Source organism: Hyperolius riggenbachi, chromosome 8, assembly GCF_040937935.1.
Source record: "Hyperolius riggenbachi isolate aHypRig1 chromosome 8, aHypRig1.pri, whole genome shotgun sequence".
In the NCBI taxonomy this organism is placed as follows: domain Eukaryota; kingdom Metazoa; phylum Chordata; class Amphibia; order Anura; family Hyperoliidae; genus Hyperolius; species Hyperolius riggenbachi.
Window position 1 is genome coordinate 241,032,831 of NC_090653.1, and position 17,071 is coordinate 241,049,901.

Below are 17,071 nucleotides of genomic sequence, written 5' to 3' on the forward strand. Positions count from 1 at the left end.
GGCGCTCAGTGAGTAACGTCGGCTCCGTCAGAAGACGGAGCCGAAGTTGCTTAAAAAACACAATAATTCGGCCTCCAGCAATCGCTGGAAGCCGAATTATTTCATTCCCCCACTATCCATGTCGGCCTGGAGGGGGAATAGTAATTAAATCGGCCCGAACTTGTGCAGAAGCAGGATCAGCCATATACCGCTGTATCCTGCGCCCAAGTCTACCGGCGCCGATTTCAAATGTACTCCAGAGGGGGACTCGCACCGGCCGGAGCAGGTGATGTATGCGGGGGGATGCGTCAGCACCAGCTTCACAGATTGTGATCGGTTTCATGCTGAAATCGATACACAATCTGTTTGCAGTAAAGGCAGCCATACGATCCCTCTTTGATCAGATTCGATCAGAGAGGGATCTATCTGTTGGTCGAATCTGATGGCAAATCGACCAGAGTATGGCTACCTTAATGCTCCGTCTACATGGAGCGATCCGGCGGCTCGATTAGCCGCCGGATCACCTCTTCCGCATCCCCGCGCGTACCCGCCGCGTCCCCGCTTGTCCGCGCGTGCGACGGATTCGATACACTGTCGTCCCCGCCGGCGCCGCTTATCTTCCGCTCGATTCCCCGCTATTGTCCGGGCAATCGAGCGGCGGCGAGATCGGACCTGTCGGATCTTATCAATCGATTGATAAGTAACATTGCAGCGTGTAGACCTAGGGTCAGGCTGTAAGTTAACAAAATGCAGGAAAAGTGATGTGCTGTGACTACTTTCCGGATACACTGTATTAACTCCCAATCTCTCCTTAAATTACTTGATTTATCTCTCCTTATCTCAGTTAACTCGTGGTTTATCTCTCCTTAATCGACTTAGCTCATTGTTTATTATCGCTCCTTATCTAACTTAGCTTATGATTTATCTCTCCTTAATTGACTTAACTTGTGATTTTCTCTCTCCTTATCTATTTATCTTATGAATTATCTCTCCTTATTTGTTCATCTCATGCATTAGTTCTTAAGGCTCATACACACATCCCTACATAATGCATGAAACATTGTTTCATAATCTCTATATGAAACAATAAAAAGTTATATGGTATGTGCCAGCCTTTCTATGCATAATGCACAAACAACCGCACAAGTTGTTTACACGAGTACGTACACACACACCAACCAACTAAACAACCAACTCACATATATACTACGTGTGCAAGCTAAACAACAAAATGCACAACATGTCCGCATTCAAAAACACTTGTACACACGTGGCCAACCTGTAAGCTAGTTATGCAGGTTGATTCGCCGGATGGATCTGGTAAACAAGCTGTTCTCAGTTGGTCATCTGGTTGTTTGCCAGCCGTACACATGCCCAACTATCTTCCAACAGACCAAGATTAGAAGATGGTTGGGCAGATTGTTTAGATGTGTGTATGAACCTTTACAGTTAATGGATACCTTAGCTGTAATTAAATACGTGTAAACTTGGGGGGCGGAGCCAGCGCTCAATGCAGCAAGACGTAGACTAGAAGAGCTCCCGCTTTACCGCTGAACCCGAGGCTTCCATCCGAGGACATATCGATATTTTTGGCACCAGCAGAGACTCCACACCCTGGTGATCACACTGGCTACTCTTCCAAAGCGAAACAAGATGAAAGGACAGCAAACTACCGCAGACAAACTAGCCCGATTCCAACGGACGGAATCACAAGATGGCGCCGAGACTGGAAATACAGCAGAGGCCGACCACGCCAATGAAAGTTTCAGCAGCGACTCGGAGCCTCCAACATTAGTACCGATTACAACGCCAGATACCGAAGAGGCAGAGGAACTCACATTAACTACTATATACACCAATTTGCTATCGGCCATATCCGAGTCTAAGACCTGCCTCACGAACAAAATAGAGGAGATGAAAGCCGAGGTCGGCCTACTACGCCACGACTTATCCAATCTGCGTCAGCGGACAATAGAAGCCGAAAAGAGGATATCTGACCTGGAGGACACTACCCGTCGCATGCCACGACAAATACAAGAACTACAAGATTCAGATGTAGCGACATGGGAAAAGATAGACGACATGGAAAATCGTCTGCGTCGCAACAATATACGACTGATTGGCCTACCTGAGCGTGCCGAAGGATCCGATCCAGAGGGCTTCCTGGAAAAATGGGTAAGAGACACCCTGGGCACAGATGGACTTTCCAACCTTTTTGCTGTTGAGCGCGCCCATAGAATACTGGGTCGTGCTCCGGCCCCAGGAGCCCCGGCAAGACCATTCATTGCCCGATTCCTTAATTTCAAGGACAGAGATGCAGTCCTACGCTTAGCCAGAGACAAGGGAGACCTGTCGTATGAAAATGCTAAAATTCAACTTTTTCCTGACTTCTCCTTGGCCTTGCAGAAACGGAGAGCCACATTCATGGACATTAAACGCAAACTTCGGGAAAAGGGTATCCTCTATTCCATGATCTATCCGGCGAGACTTAGAGTGATACATGAAGGGAAGACTCATTTCTTTGAGAATCCGAGAATGGCAGCTGACTTTCTGGACAAATATCTATATCGCCGTAATTCCCCTAGACGACAAGATCCAGATCAATAGCGGTGACTGATCGTGGCAAGTATACAAACTCTCCTACCCAACACCTAGCATGGAGACAGGTCATTGATCTACTATGTTCCCTCAGGGCTCAGAGTCCATACAAGACAGCCTGTACTATAATGCTGTCACGCAGTGAATATAGTTACTCTTCTGCAGTCAGACTTTTATTAATGTCAGTTGTGCTCACTTAGGGACCAAATTATAAAGCGTTAATCCTTCTTTACTCAGGTTGATGTTTAGCTTCATATACAATGGTGCCTTTAATAACCTATGCAGCCCTTCAATGGGTGATATGTATGTGTCTCAAACTTCTGAAGTGTACAGTGGACAATCGATATGCTGCATACCCCCGATGATGGAGTAATCCACACCTGGATGATGCTGATTATACTCTGTTTTGTGTTTATATACTGCGGAAGTTCTGGCTGTGGCCCCCCGGGTACACCCAATTGTAATTCTAAAGCTAAGAGTAGAATTAATCTCACTTTAACTAATATTCAGGTTTCAACATGCTATCTATTTGGGCTGATCGGTGGGATGACGGCCAGATGTTTTTGGTTATGTTTTCTGTTGTTGGTTGGGGGTTGGGGGGGAGGGGGAAATGGGGGTCCCGTGGGGAATGGAAGTGCATATACTTTTATTACTGCAAATATTGATCGATGCTGCTGGGAATATAAATGTTACATGGAACTTGATCTTAATGGGTAGAGAACTTAAACTAATATCTTGGAATGTGCGTGGGCTGGGTACTTTAATGAAGCGGAATCTAGTATTCACTTTCATCCAAAAATATGACCCGGATATAATGATCCTTCAAGAAACTCATTTGACGGCAGATACAATAGGCAGAATAAAAAAAAATTGGATGAGCCAGTCTTATCATTCTATATATATGTCTAACTCTAGGGGAGTGTCAGTTATTATTCATAAGCGCCTAAAATGGGAAGTCCAAACGATTAAAATTGATCCTGGGGGTCGTTATATATTTATCCACGTTTTAGTGGACTCTCTCCCACTTAAAATTCTAGCTGCCTATCTTCCTCCGCCTGCTTCATTGGATGTACTTCGCCCTGTAATTCCGATGCTACTTAATGATGGTGTTACTTCTGTAATATGTGTAGGAGACTTAAATATGACAATGGATGATAACATTGATAGATTTGGACAGTCAGGAAATAGGCAAAATAAGAAAAGATCCCTGCTGGCAGAATGGGCCTCCTCCCTTGATTGGTCAGATGGTTGGCGGATGCTACACCCAGATAAACATGAGTACTCTTGCTACACTCCAGCGCAAAAAGCATTTTCTAGAATTGATCATTTACTAACTAATAATATAGCTATACAACGCATTGAATCAGCTGAGTATTTAACAAGAGGTATATCTGACCATTCGCCTCTGATGGTAATATTGAGAGTAAATGAGGACATAGTTAGGCCAGTGTGGAAATTTAATCCCTTCTGGTTCTCTCAATTCCCACTACCTGATCGTACAATCCAGCAAATATCTCAATTCTTCACTAACAATACAGACTCTGCATCCATACCAATAGTCTGGGATGCTTTTAAATGCTGTATGCGAGGCGCATTACACTCTACAGTTTCATTTATTAAAAGACAGAGCCAGGAAAAAGAAAATACACTTATGCACTCGTGCTCCAATTTGGAACAAGAATTCATCCGCCAGCCGTCTGACGGGTCTAGAAGGACCTGGTTATTGGCTCAAAGAGAGCTAAATCTATTCCTTAATCATAAGTCTAAACAGAAGCTTTTCTTTAATAAGCAGTCATTCTTTGAAAATGGTAACTTCACAGGGCGACTGCTTGCTCAAATGGCACATGGTCACAGAGGTTCATCAATAATTACTAGTATAATAAATCAACATGGTTTAGTAGTCCGGTCTACACAGGAGGTGTTGCAATCCTTTGTAAAGTTTTATCAAGACCTGTATACATCCCAAACAACTAAAACACCGGAGGAAATTAGAGAATATTTAGCAGACTGCCAATTCCCAAAACTAGCAGAGGAGCAGGTGAAAGAACTGGAGGCCCCCTTTAGCCTTGATGAAGTGGAAATAGCTGTGTCGTCTTTACAAGCTAACAAAGCCCCAGGCCCTGATGGTATCCCAGCAGACTTTTATAAGAGATATAAAGAACAAGTAGCTCCAGAATTGCTTAGATCCTTCCTAAGCATTAATAACAAAACAAAACCCCCTAAAAGTTGGAACCAAGCCACTATTATCGTTTTACTGAAACCAGGCAAGGACCCTCTTTGCTGTGCATCATATAGGCCCATTTCCCTGCTCAATGCAGACTATAAAATATTTGCTAAGCTTCTGACCAACAGGCTTCGTAAATATATATTAGATATTATACATACAGATCAGACAGGCTTTATGCTGGGCAAGAGCACATCTATTAACATACGACGCACTCTTATTCACTCTCAAATAGAGCATAATGTCACGGGAGATAGGGCCCTGGTATCTCTAGATACCATGAAAGCCTTCGACTCCATAGAATGGGAATTTCTATTTATCTGCATGGAAAGATTTGGGTTTGGTCCCAATTTTATAAATTAGGTAAAACAGTTATATATAGCACCGCAAGCTAGAATAGGAATTAATGGTCAGGTGTCAGACTTCTTTAGTTTAAAACGAGGCACACGTCAAGGATGTCCGTTATCACCATTCCTTTTTGCTATAGCAATTGAAGCACTAGCTATAAAAATTAGAAGTTCCCCCTTATTGAGAGGCTTATCTATGGGATCACACACAGATATTATAGGTTTGTATGCAGATGATGTTATCCTATTTCTAGAAGACACATATAGTTCCCTACGAGAAGCAATGATAATTATAACCACATATGGCCAGCAGTCAGGACTACGTGTTAACTGGGATAAATCATGCATATTACCACTAGATAAAAATTCAATAAGTCTATCTCAAACTGAATGCCCGCTGCAGATAGTTCAACAATTCAAGTACCTGGGAATCATTATCACCAAATCCCCCAAAGACTTTTACTCTGCTAACCTATTACCATTAATAACAGAACTGACATCTAAATGCAAAGCCTGGGGGAAGTTACCACTTGCAGTGATAGGAAGGGTTAATCTCCTTAAAATGATTTCCTTACCCAAAATTTTATATATTATTCAACACTCAGCCATCCCCATCAAAAAGACCTTTTTCACACAAATAAACAGTATAGTCTCTTCCTTTATTTGGGGAAATAAGAGAGCTCGTGTTAAGCTACAAACACTAATGAGGCCCATTACGGATGGAGGCTTAGCCCTCCCGGATTTTCACTTATATTATTTGGCTGGACAGTTAAGATACCTACAAACCTGGATGCCCGATCAAACACCTGATCTATCAGAGGCCCTTTTGGTACAATATGCCATTAATCATAATGCTTTTGCCCTGCTGGAGTCCGGTGCTAGGGGGGCCTCGCTTCCTCTTGTTCCTCTGCATAAACTGGCCATACAGATTTGGAGAAGCTGCAAAAAAAACTATAAATATACAGGTCTGCCACCTGAGACACCTCTGTGGGCTAATCCAGTTCTTCCACATCTGGTGTCTCTGCCTGATCCTATATTCTGGAAAACCAGAGGACTATATACAATACGTCAAATCATAAATCCTAATAAATGTATACTTACCTTAGCTGAACTTAAATCCACTTTCCAGGTGCCCGACTCCGCAGAATTCCGAGTTTATCAACTCAGGCATGCCCTCAAAAACCAATTTGGAATACAGTGCTTACCGATATCTAATTATCCTTTGATAGGAATACTTAGAACCCAGGGAGCTCAGGGTTTGACGTCATATTTATATACACATTTACTGAGTGGGAAAATAGAACAGCAGACCATGGCAGGAGTAACTAAATGGGAAAATAATGGTATTATTATCCAACAGGATGAATGGGAAGATTTTTTCCTTTCAGTCAAGCTATCATCCACAGCAGCTCATAATAGACTTACAACTGTACATTATCCACCAGGCATACTGGTCTCCCGCAAGCATGTTTGCTAAAGGTCTGAAGCAGGATGATACGTGCCCCAAATGTGGTAGTGGAGGAGCAGACTTTTTTCACCTTATATGGCAATGTCCTGGTATAGCAGAATACTGGAGGCAAGTTGTACTACAGTTATCAACTATCACAGGAATCACACTTACAATATTATGCCTGTTCGGCCTGTTGGATGAGATAGATGGCCAACATTACTATCGTATATTTATACGCGAAACTTTATTCTTAGCCAGGAAAGCAATTATACTAAAATGGCTCTCTCCGGAAATTCCCACAGTAACCCTATGGCAAACCCTGGTTAATGAAGTGATTCAATTTGAAAAAGTACTGTATTCACACAGAAAGTGCCCGCAAAAATTTGGGAAAATATGGCAACAGTGGCTAGACTCCCAGAGCACGGTTTAAACTCAGAGATGTATGATATAGACACGTTTCACTTGTTTGGGCCCCCCCCCCCCCTCTTGTTCGCCGCTTCCGGCATCTTCTTTTTTCACTTTGCTTACCTTTTATCTCTCCTATTCTTCCTCCTTTTACTCTATCCTTTTCTTCTCAGGTTTAATTGAGCTATGAGGTTCATAGCTAGGTTGATTAGTACAGAATGTTATTTATATATTGACTTGAACATAATAACTCAGTGCTAAGGGTATTTTCCAATTTTGTACTTTATTGTATCAAAAAACATAGGTACAATGTATGTAATCCTTCATCTTCTGTATAAAAGTCAATGTATATTGAATATTAGGTGGGATGCAGGTATGTTGCTTGCACCCACCTTGTTGTTAAGCCATTTCTTCTGCCTTATCATTAATAAAACGGATTTTAAAAAAAATACGTGTAAACTTCTTCCTGGTCAGCGCACTCCGACCCAGACCTACTACGCCACAGTTGAGTCATATGGCGTCCCCCGGGAGTGTGGTCCCAAGCAGACATACTGCTCTTGTGCAGCTTAGTAAGTCCATGTTGGAGGGCACCTACTGCGCTGTCCAGGAAGAAGATTACAAGGATTACTACTGGAGAAAGGAGAGAGCCGCCAGGGCATGGGAGGTGTGGTAAGCATCCGCACAACTCCCCATCAGGGCCGGGCCGAGGCATAGGCTGGAGAGGCTCCAGCCTCAGGGCGCAGTGTAGGAGGGGGCGCAGAATTCATTCAGCTGTCATTCCTAATTGTGTTTGAAGCAGAAAGAAATAAGAAAACTGGATACATGGCAGTGACTGCAAGCCAGATAACTAGATATTAAGGTGTTGGGGAGGTTGTGGGCCCATGGGGGCCTCTTAGTCTAATAGCAATCAGTGTGTGACAGCTGGGGTGGCAGGGATGGAGGGGAGCACTTTGGTGTCTCAGCCTTGGGTGCTGGAGGACCTTGTCCCGGCTCTGCTCCCCATACACACATTAGGCGTCCTTTTTAAAATTGAATTACCGCTAAGGTATCCTTTAAGGTGAAAATAAGTAAGCTTTGTGAATCAACCCCAAAGTCCTATGTATCTACAAAAAAAACTGTATAGCCCTCCCCCACTTCATCCAGAACTTAAATGTACATGTGACATTCGAAAAATTAGACTATCATGCAAAAATCCATTAACCACTTAAGGACCGGGCTTGTTTTCCATGATCTGTGCTGCGTGGGCTCTCCAGCCCACAGCACAGATCACCTTGCAGCCAGGGCGACCAGACATCCCCCCCCCCCTTTTTTCCCCACTAGGGGTTGTCCTGCTGGGGGGGTCTGATCGCCGCTGGCTATCTGCGTGTAGCGGGGGGCTCCTCAAAGCCCCCCTCCGCAGCGATATTTCGCCTACCTCTCTTTCCCTCCCTCCCCTCCTTCCCATGGGCAGTACAGGACAGCGATCCGTTCTGTACCACCTCTGATAGGCTTCAGCCTATCAGATGCCGGCGATCCCCGGCCAATCAGAGGCTGAGGATCGCCGATCTCCTTTACGGCGCTGCTACGCAGCAGCGCCGTGCAACATAAACGCCGGGGATTTCTTCCCCACGTGTTTACATTTAGCCTGCGAGCCGCGATCGGAGGCTCGCAGGCTGTTCACGGAGACACTCTGCATGAACTGACATGGAACGCATGTATAACCACTTACGACCTGCCGCCGTTAAGCGGTCGTTAAGTGCTTAATTTCAGTAATTCAACTAAAAGAGTGAAACTAATATATGAAATAGAATAATTACATGTAAAGCAAAATATTTCAAGACTTTTTTTGTTATCATTTTGATGATTATGGCTTACAGCTTATGAGAACCCCAAAATCTCCGACCATTAGAATATAGTGAAAATGTTGAATATTCTAGGCTCAAAGTGTCAGACTCTAATCAGCTAATTAATGCAAAACACTTGTAAACGGTTCTTATTTCATATATTAGTGTCACCTTTTAAGTTGAATTACTGAAATAAATGGACTTTTGCATGATATTCTATTTTTTCGAGTATCACCTGTATAACTCTATCTAGAGTTGAGCCTTAAACATGGGCACATCTAGTGACATTAACATCTGTGACATTTCTGTATGTTTACAGGTATCCGACTGACGTCATCACAGTGCTGGCAGCATGGAAATCGTAAAAGCCTAAACAATGGGACATCCTGTTCTCCCTTCTCACCTGCTCAGAGACAATAGGACAAATTCCTGACAGCCCACTTCTCCTGATGTAAGGTAAGAGCTTGCACTGTGTTACCAGGATGTGAACAGCATTAACACATGGAAATGCAAGGCACACATGTCAGCTTATGCTGATATCCACCCGATTGGTTTACCTCAAGCCCATTTGTTTGGCGAAAATCAATCATTTCTTGATCTCTATTTTTTAACTTCTCACTTTGCAATGTATTGATTTGGGGGGGGGGGGGGGGGACCCCTTTTTCGCTACTGTTCCTCTTTAAAATCTTTGAGAAAGTGCCACCAGAAAAAAATACGGAAAAATCCAACATTTTGATTGTATCATGTATGAACTTTTTAAGACTTCTCCTTTAATCAACTGGAACAGTCTACTGTGCATTCAGTTGTCTATCAGTCTTGACCACTTCCTGTCGAGTTGTCAGCAATGTTGGCAAATCCTCAGCCAATAGCTATTGCAGTTTCCACAGTGAGGTAGCTGAGCAAAATGCCTGTACTTTCCCTCCAAAACAATAACATAAATAAAAAACATCACATCTGGCCTGTGTGTTTTTACCGAGAAAGTTGCATGTCAGAATTAAATAACTTTTGCTTGATACTTTTGCTTGATAAGGTAGCATATATCAGGAGAATATTTCTAACGGCAATAAGCATTAAGTTAACATAAACATCTTTCTGTAACCATTGGTTAGAGTTGTTCTTTAAGCTCTCACGTTTTGAGAGTAAACAGCTATGAGACATTTGCAGCCGTAAGACTTGTTGCTATTAATTGATAAGTGAGTAAGTGATTGATTAATTGGTTATGCTTAGTATATATTAATTAGACTACATACCAAAGTAATACTGTAATTCATCTACAATACAGGGTTGAATGGATCAAGCTCCATTCATATTACAGGATTTATTGTGATGAGATCTACATTTGGATTCCATGTTCTTCTTTCGTGTTTAGTAAAGCAAAAAAAAAAAAAAAAAAAAAAACAACAACAAAAATAAAATAATAACTAACAGTTTTTTGTTACAGAATTTCTACAATTTAGTCCAGAGGTGCTGATTCTGGCTATGGTCATCAGGTACCTTTATGGAGATTGAGCACCAACTTCCTTATATGGCCCTTATTCAGTTAACTTTTCTCCTAATTTTCTCCCAGAGGTAACATTTTTATCTTTTACACAGAATATCTTTTTAGCATCTAACTGAACTGAAACTGGACTGTAACTGAAAAAGTACTAAAGAGTAGGTAAAAAGTAATATCAAACTTATTTTTGAGTATTTTCTCACTTGCAGGGGGCTTATTTTTTGATACAGTGTAAACACTTCCTTGAGAAAACTCTAAAGAAACGTTAACTGAATAAGAGCCATTCATGTTTTTCTTTTATTAATTATTTAATTATTATTATTTAGTATTTATATAGCGCCGACATCTTCCGCAGCCCTGTTTAGAGGGTATTGTTACTTAATGTCCCTCAGAGGGGCTCACATCGCGTCATCACACTGAAGAAGCCCACAGGATAGTGGGCGTAACGCGTATGTGGGCGAGGCTTGGAGACGTCGAGCTGGAGGAGTAGCCTGGAATAGAACGCACGCCAGTGCTCGAGTGGTGAGCCGGCGGCGGTGAGCGATCCCATCCACAAACAGATTCCTGTGATCCGTGGAACGCCTCGGTGATTATCTGATCAGCTGGTCAAAGAAGAAAACCATTGCGCAGGAGAAGGTAACTTACTTAGTCTAACTGTGCGGAAATTGCCAGAGACGTTTATGAACTGTCGCTGCAGCTGAGTTTTTAATAGAGGGATCTCGCCTTTAGTTGCTGGCTATGTGGAACCATCACTTGCAATTAAACTACAGGGACTGTATTGATCATCAGTGAAGCAAGTTTGAGACTTGCACAAGCGGATTAAGGAATGTCCTAAAGAAGTATTTGCACGTTAGGTGCTTCATTTGAACTTGTCTACACACACACAGTACAGGGATCGCCTCCTGGGTACAACCATTTCTGATGACCTGACCTGGAAGGCAAACACTACTGCAACCCAGAGGAAGGCACAACAAAGACTCTTCTTCCTTCGCCAACTAAAGAAGTTTGGTATGGCCCATGAACTTCTGAGGTCCTTCTACTCTGCTACAATCGAGTCGGTCCTCTGCTCATCCATTCTGGTCTGGTTCGCTAGCTGCACCGCCAGCAACAGATATAAACTCCAGAGGGTCATCACCCCAGCAGAGAGGATTATTGGAAAACCTCTCCCCCCTCTAGATCTCATCTACAACACCAGACTGCGTAATAGAGCACTGAAAATTGTGGGCGACCCCTCTCACCCTGGTCACAGTTCTTTCAGCCGTCTCAAACTAGGCCAGAGGTTCCGGTCCATCCCTGCTAAGACTACCAGGCGCATGAACACTTTTTTCCCCACAGCCGTTAGACTCTTGAACTCTGCCCATTCCACTGACCCCCCACCCTGCTGCCGCCTACAGACTAATACCTGACTTCGGCTGCGGCCGCTCTTGTTTACCGCCTTGCCTGGTTGTACTAGGATTATTATCTTCTGTTACACACTGCTATTCCTGCTAGACCCGCAATTGCGCTACTGCATATGTTGTATTACTCCTGTTCTGTTGCATTGCTCTTGTTCTGTTGTACTACTCTGTAGCATCTTGTCTGTTGTATTACTATCTCTGTGCCTGTATTACTATCTCTGTGCCAATTTATGTGCCAAATCCAATTCCGGGCACTGTCCAACCGTGCTTGGCGAAATAAAATTCTGATTCTGATTCAGATCTGAGTGTGATTGTGGTGAGAGTTATGGTGCGCATGATTCCAGGAGTACTCCTAGATGTATATGCCCACGTCTTTGTTTTTAGGGGCTCATGTTTTACTTGGATGGAGGTCACGTCGTTTTTCTACAAATAAAGTATTTTTGGCATACAGTTCTTGGAGTGGCGGACGGTTGTTCATAATGCGTGTGGTCACATCGTGTAATGTATGTATCATAGTCTAGGGCCAATTTAGGGGGAAGCCAATTAACTTATCTGTTTTTGGGATGTGGGAAGAAACCAGAGTGCCCGGAGGAAACCCACGTAGACGTGGGGAGAACATTCAGAGTCATTTCAGATAGTGCCTTGGCTGGGATTCTAACCCGGGACCTATTCTTTAAAGTTTTCTTCTAGGTGAAGTGTTCACATCTTATCAATAACATGCCTCCTTCTAAGCCACCAGCAAGCAAGAAAATATTTGACAGTACTTTTTTTTCTTACTTTTTGGTTTTTTTTTTTTTGGTTGCAGAGTGTTAAAAAAGAGGAGAAAAAAAAGAGAAGAAAACGTAAAAATAATCACAGGTTATGTGAAATGCCATCAACCACCCATTGGTTAACATTATGTTTGCAGCGGTTCGTGTTTGTTATGCTTTTTAGAAATTTCTTCATGAAATTCTGTCTCAGGGATCAGATAACTTTCATTCTATCGCGGTGAGTAACTTTTCTGATCCTGATCCCTCCCACCATGCATCGCCCTTACCTTAATCCACGTACTTGGAACAAGCCAATGGCCTCAATTCACTAAGATCGTGCGGAGATAATAAGGCAAGAGAAAACTTACCTCCACACAGTAAGAGAGTTCTCTTATCCCTTCATTCCTTACGTTACCTCTTCTGTAGTTAATTTACCTCCTCTGTAGTTAATTTACCTCCTTTGTAGTTATTTTCACACGCAGTTAATAAACAGCCTGTCTTTAACTGTGGAGTTATTTTATTTGCCTCAATTCACTAAGCTTATCTCCTGTCTTTAATAACGTTTCTAGAGTGGTCACCATGGTGATGAGGCATATCATATTCAGGAAACATTTTACCTCAGACAAACCTAAAGTTAAAGGGACTCCGAGCTCATCTAAAAAATAAAAGTTGTACTCACCAGGGACTTTCTCCAGCCCAGTGCTGGTCGGGAGGTCCCACGCCGGCGTCCTGGCTCCTCTCCTTCTCCCCGCTCCGGAATGGCTGACAGGCCGCAGCCCGGGCGACACTCTCCCGAGTGTCGGGCTGCTCCTTCCCCATATGACGCGGATTACGTCACACGCCGGCCACCTCGCGTCATCACGGCGGCCGGCGTGAAAGTACTGCGCATGCGCGATTAAAGCGCGCATGCGCAGTACTTTCACGCCGGCCGCCGTGATGACGCGAGGCGGCCGGCGTGTGACGTAATCCGCGTCATATGCGGAAGGAGCAGCCCGACACTCGGGAGAGTGTCGCCCGGGCTGCGGCCTGTCAGCCATTCCGGAGCGGGGAGAAGGAGAGGAGCCAGGACGCCGGCGTGGGACCTCCCGACCAGCACTGGGCTGGAGAAAGCCCCTGGTGAGTACAACTTTTATTTTTTAGATGAGCTCGGAGTCACTTTAACTATTCTGTCTTTAAGTTAACTCTTCAATCATTAGAATAACTCTAAAGTTAAAGACAGGCTGTTAATTAACTGCGTGTGAAAATAACTACAGAGGAGGTAAATTAACTACAGAGGAGGTAACTTAAGGAATGAAGAGATAAGATAACTCTCTTACTGTGTGGAGGTAAGTTTTCTCTTGCCTTATTATCTCCAGCATGATCTTAGTGAATTGAGGCCAATGTATCTTTTTTCCAATGTATTTTACAGAGCAGTGACGCGTACCCTCGTATGCGTCATCACGTAGAGGACGTGAGGTCAGAGAAAGGGCGGAAGTACCACAAGGGTACTACCGCTGAACCGCCCGCTGCCCGGCCTCAACGCGTCCTACTCGGACTCCTCCTCCTCACTCACACCACTGCCAGCCAGCCACTGCAGCAGCCACCACCGGTACTATTTAACTTTACGCAAACTTTTTTATGGGGAAGCGGGCAGAGGGGGGAGCGCTAGCGGAGGGGGTGGGGGGAATTTCCGACCCCCCCCCCCCCCCGCGATCGGGGCATGCTCCCCCCTTATGCCTGCGACCCCATAGGGGGCCATATTTGGCCGAACAGGGGCCCTGTTCGGCCGGGCATTGAGCAGTTCGGGCGAACCCGAACTAAAAGGCCGAACACCATCAGGTGTTCGGCCGAACTCGAACATCACCCGAACAGGGTGATGTTCTGCAGAACCCGAACAGTGGCGAACACTGTTCGCCCAACACTAATCAGGACACAGACACCACTAATGTATTATATGGTTAACAGGAAAATAAAAGGAGTACATATTTTGTATTTATATCAAAAGCTTTGGACCACAGCCGTATAATAACAGTTAGGTAGACGTGACTTGGGGGATGCACGGGAACAGCTGGGGCTAAGAAGCGGCTCCCTCCTATCTAAGAGGCCCGGGGGCAGTAATTTAAAGCAGCCTACTGTCCCTATGTGTTAGTTTCTCTGGATGACCAGACCTCTTTAAGTGATATGGCTTGCCTTTTGAATCGAATCTGACTTTGCTACCCCATTGACACAGCACACCAAGCCACTCTATCCTCTACTGCAGGGGTCCCCAGACTTGTTCGGTCAAGGGCCAGGTCAACATACTTCAGACTGCTGGGGGCCGGAGCATACAGAGGAGAGGAAGTTTTGGGTTCAGGTCCGCTTTAAAGAGAAGATGAAAAGTGATCTTCTAAGAGAAAATTCAGAAGAAAAAGTATATTGAATAAGGGCCAGTCAGTGTTAATTTCTGTAAAGGATACCCGAACTGACATGTGACATGATGAGATAGACATGTGTATGTACAGTGCCTAGCACACAAATAACTATGCTGTGTTCCTTTTTTTCTTTCTCTGCCTGAAAGAGTTAAATATCAGGTATGTAAGTGGCTGACTCAGTCCTGACAGGAAGTGACTACAGTGTGACCCTTACTGATAAGAAATCCCAACTATAAAACACTTTCCTAGCAGAAAATGGCTTCTGAGAGCAAGAAAGAGGTAAAAAGGGGAATTTCTTATCAGTGAGGGTCACAATGTAGTCACTTCCTGTCTGAGTCAGGACTGAGTCAGCCACTTACATACCTGATATTTAACTCTTTCAGGCAGAGAAAGAATAAACAGAACACAGCATATTTATTTGTGTGCTAGGCACTGTACATACATTTACATACGTCTATCTCATCATGTCACTTCAGTTCGGATATCCTTTAAGGATAGACTGATTGGATCTTCTTGCAGCCCAAGGGAATCCCAGAAGTTTTCTCCAGTGCTACAATTCAAAGCTGTCCATTCTTCAGCACTCAGCCTTCCTTATGGTCCAACTTTCACAACCATACATTATACATTATTCCTGGAAACTACTACTGTAAGGATCCCTCCTGCCGGAGGTATAAACAAAATAAAAATTAGAGTCTTGCCTTAAGACTAACCATGTTAATGGTTATCATAATAAAAAGATATGATGATAAATAAAATAGCTAAGAGTGGACACGTCTGAGGGAAATCTAGTATTAGCAATATTGAATTTACATATAATATAATGACAAAAGATGATGGCATATGCTAATAGATGACACATGCTACAAGTAAATGAATATGCAGAACAGTGGTATGAAGCATAATTAACATACATTACCATATGATTATGAATAGGATATGCTAAGAATATATACATATGGGGAAAGATAACCTTCGTGATGCATAGATAGATATATAGTGTTGGTAGTGGTGAGTATAATGTTCTCTAATGTCCAGCATAAAGCCTCATACACACATTCGGCTGGTCTGTACCTAAAATCTATACTTTGTCTATCGACATCCAGAGCCGCATGCCTTGTACTCCGCCTTGCCCCTCCCACTCCGTCGTGTTTAATTATTTTATCTGCATACTTGTGGCTAATTAATTCTATTATCTAGGGACATGTCACTCCTTAATATTTTTTTTAATCTTTGGCACTTAGCTACTGAATTATTTTTCCTGGAAGCATGCGACTACTTGGTTCTTTATCCGGAGGCATGTGACTTTGAAGTTCCTTCATTTACAGGCATGCGAATACGTAATTGTTTTATCTGCAAGGATGTGACTACTTACTTACTTAACCTTGCGGCACACAGCTACTTAACTCTTGTATCTAGCCATAGCTTCTTAACCACTTGAGGACCACAGTGGTAAACCCCCCCCCCCCCCCCCCAAAAGACCAGGCACATTTTAACTAAAATGGCCAATGCAGCTTTAAGGCCAAGCTGCAGGGTCGCACAACACAGCACACGAGTGTTTTCCCCTTTCCCCCCACCAACAGAGCTCTCTGTTGGTGGGGTCTGATCGCCCCCCAGGTGGCCGGCCAGTTCTAGAAACGGTCAAAGTCAGTCGGCCAAAGTCCAAAAGGCACAAATCCCAGAACATCCCGGGTCCTGTCCAGCATCATGAATGGCACTCAGAACTTCCTCTGTGCTCTGAAAGATACACAACAGCATAATAACCGTCACAGCTAATACACAATCCTGTAACAAATCAGCAGTGTGTCTACTTCCTGATTTTACGGAAGCAGATTTTTTTTTTAACATCCTTTAAAATTAGCTGCTCTGCCCTGGCACAGGGGAGAGATCCAATTACAGTGGTGATTAGTCACCGATGAGGGGGGGGGGTGCATGGCTGGGGGCGCTTCTCTGGGCGCTTTGCATGGCTGGGGAGCTTTTCTGGGTGCTTTGCATGGCTGGGGGGGGGGGGGGAGCTTTGCTGTGCACTTTGCATTGCTGGGGAGGGGGGGGGAGGGGGAAGGCTGCACACTTTGCATGGCTGGGGTGCTTCACTAGGCGCTTTGCATGGCTGGGGGGGGGGCTTTTCTGTGTGCTTTGATTGTCTGGGGGGGGGTTTACTGTATGCTTTGCATGGCAGGGGGGGGGGCTTTACTGTATGCTTTGCATGGCAGGGGG